At 44.0% G+C, this 3,074-nt stretch overlaps 1 non-coding gene across 1 annotated transcript; it reads left to right on the forward strand.

The window, feature by feature from the left end:
• Positions 1-1,374: 1,374 nt before the first annotated feature.
• Positions 1,375-1,536, forward strand: LOC119326846. The gene has a single exon (XR_005158211.1). It is a non-coding gene; the product is annotated as a U1 spliceosomal RNA (small nuclear RNA).
• Positions 1,537-3,074: the final 1,538 nt, after the last annotated feature.

Genomic DNA, 3,074 nt, shown 5'->3' on the forward strand with positions numbered 1-3,074 from the left:
CACCACTGCATTCCGCCACCGGCCGCCGCAAGGGCGCCTCTGCTGGTCACTCTTGCGACCACTTCCCGATGGTCATACACATGCACTCCTTTTGTCCAGGTGGTGTCCATGGGATCCAGGTGGCTGTACGCGTGCACGCCCGACGTGCGGATAGTGTCCACTTTTTGTTAAGGGGTCCAAAATAAAGCGTCCTAGTCCATTTCAGGTTGAGAATAATAAAACAAGCCGAGATGTAAAAGGCTTGTTTTTAGGTGTTAGGTTTGTGTTGCGTCGAGTAATTGTTATAAGTTGGTTAGGCTGCAGCTCGAGGACAAGCTGCATGTCCAGGTGGGGTGTAGTGTTAGAGTACGTAATGGGCCTAATGGACCCGTTAGTCTTAGAGTTAATTAGAGATAAGGGTCGCTTGCTTAGGGGCCAAGTAAGCCTTGCTTGGGAGTCAAGTAAACCTCTCTATATATAAAGAGAGGAGATGTATCAATCTAATCAAGCAATAATTAAGAAGAAAATCCCTTCCCTCTTGCCCAACCGTGGGCAAAAGGTCCGCGGCCGCCCCTCTAGCGCCCTCCTTCTAGCAGCCACATAACAGACATCTTCAGGGATAACGTATTACACTTGGTAAGTAATCCTAACCATTCATGTAACCTGAAATGACAGTGTTTCCTTAGTTTAATAGAATGGGAGATACAGAGATGGAGGCAATATCACCAAGAAGAGTTTATCTTCCTATTAGTATCCCTTCAGTATAGTAGAACCGTACAGTTAGTGCGAAGTAGATTCTTCCTATTGCTATCCCTTCAGTATAGTAGAACCACGCGTCTCCAACTCTGATGAGCAGGCAGAACATCAGATTCAGTAGATTCAGATGAATATATTACCACCTTTTTCCCGTTATATAGAAGAAACACTGCATTCAACGCGGCATGATAAAATAATCAAATTATTCAGCCCATTTCCAAAGATCTTGGGCAAACCCAAAGAGGATGAATAATCAAATTATTCAATTCAAATTCAAACCCCTGTTTTTTTCTTTTTCTTCTTTATCCATATGTAAGAGCAGATATAAGGCGGTCTGGACGCGGCGGCCACGTCGGATCGGTTAACTCTTTTCCAATGGATCGGTTAATTCTCAGCCGCTGCTCTCCCCTTGGCACCTATCGTGCCACAGGACATCGACCCGGTTAACTCTTTTCAACGCCCGTTTGGCCCGCTTGGTACCGATAGGCCTATACGCGGTGCCCTGTTCGAATTCCTCGTCCCGGGAAGCTGCAGCAAACACCTTGCGAGGCATACTTTCGTTTAGTACCACATCGCCCGCCAAGGAGGGAGCAGAGGCAGCGCATCCTATAAAACCAGGTCATAGGGCAACTTTGAAACATACTTACCTGGACGGGGTCTATGGCTGATCAAGAAGAGCCCTGGCCTAGGCTAGTGGCCCATATTGCACTTTGTGGGTGTGCTGGCTTACCATCTCCCCTTTGAGGGAGAGTGGACGTCATAATTTGTGATAGAGGGGGTACGCGTTCGCGCGGCCCCTGCCAACTATTAGTTTCAAAGTTTGGTTGTTATGGTTGGCTCTTTGATGGGCTGATTTGCGTTATGGTCCTTAGTCTTTACTCTGAAGTTGTGAGTTGCCTTTGCTTTGTTTACATTGTCTGTCTTGTACTGGAGCCCATTGAAGTTTGCGTCTTCATTTTTACTGTTTCATCCTTGGTCTGTGCGAGGGTGACATTGGGTTTGTTCCTATATGTCTACTCTGTTTTTCCAGTACGCACTGAAGTCTGAACTTGCTGAATTGCACTAAGAGCGAGCATGCTGGTAATGATATGGTAGAGGTGAAGAGCATACTGGTAATGACATGGGAGAGGCGAAATTGTCAACTCGTCCAGGATTGACAATTGTCCAAAATTTGACTGCTCGGCGTCAATATCTGAAGTCTGAAGAACAACCACAGTTCACATCATATTGCTTACTAGAAAGAGAAAACCTGACATCTGTTTAACATACCGCTTCCTTTAGAAGCACGTGTTTCATTCCATGCAAAATGAGTTTTTTTTTCTTTTGCGAAGGAGACAGGTTTAGATCGAGACCGTCAAACTATCAGGAGAAAAAATTGAACTAGTTTGACTGTAAATGCACTTTGTGTACTTTTCCTGGTTTCTTATCTGAAGATCACGCCGTGCAAGCTGCAAAATCTGAATAATAACGACAGCATGCATTTCACAAAATTCTGTAAAGAGGCGAGCCCCAAACCCCCCAGCACGGCGCAGCAGCAGCGAGCGAGGCGGCAACGGTACCTCTCGTCAGGAGCTCTTACTCGTCTACACCGAGGCAATCACCTCCGATCTGGGAAGATGATAGCATAAAGAGGGAGCTTCTTTCTGTACTTAACCTTAGTATTAGCCATGTGCAAATTGTTTATTTACTGAACTTTTTAGGCTTTGTACAATGGTCCGATGCAAGTATGGATATCCGGGTGTCATATTCCTTCAAAGCTCAGATAATAAATATGTATGTGTAGTACTCCACGGAAAGAAATTCAAGCATAAGTAGGTGACTGATTGAACGTTTGTGGTGCATGATTTATGTCAGCTGAAGTTATTGGTGAACATCGTGGCATACTTCTGGATACCAAGATAAGGTCAATAGATCCTCCTTTAATTAGAAATACCAGGATATGGTCAATTTATCCATAATAAATTAGACAACAACCTGAGATGCACTTGATTTTGTATTGTCCCTGATATTCTTCCATGCAAGTTTATGGTTAGTAGTCCCGTTCACCAACTTGTCCAGCAACTTTTCCAATGATGGTATCTTGGTTCAAAATCAACACAGGTCAGATAATATGGGTGTGATTGGGTTTGAGTAAGATAAAAATATACAGGAATTAGTTGTACCTACCCGTTCACGGAATAGAGACTAGTTGCATAAATTATATCAAAAAAGACTAGGTAAAATTCATATGTGTCTGCAAATTAATTCTCTTGTTGGCTCTGATTGCTTCAAGCAAGCTACAAACTCAGAGGAAAATTTCCTCACTACTGAGATGCTGATGACTGCGCAGAACAGAAGCG

The sequence above is a fragment of the Triticum dicoccoides genome, chromosome 6B (genome assembly GCF_002162155.2).
Source record: "Triticum dicoccoides isolate Atlit2015 ecotype Zavitan chromosome 6B, WEW_v2.0, whole genome shotgun sequence".
Lineage (NCBI taxonomy): Eukaryota > Viridiplantae > Streptophyta > Magnoliopsida > Poales > Poaceae > Triticum > Triticum dicoccoides.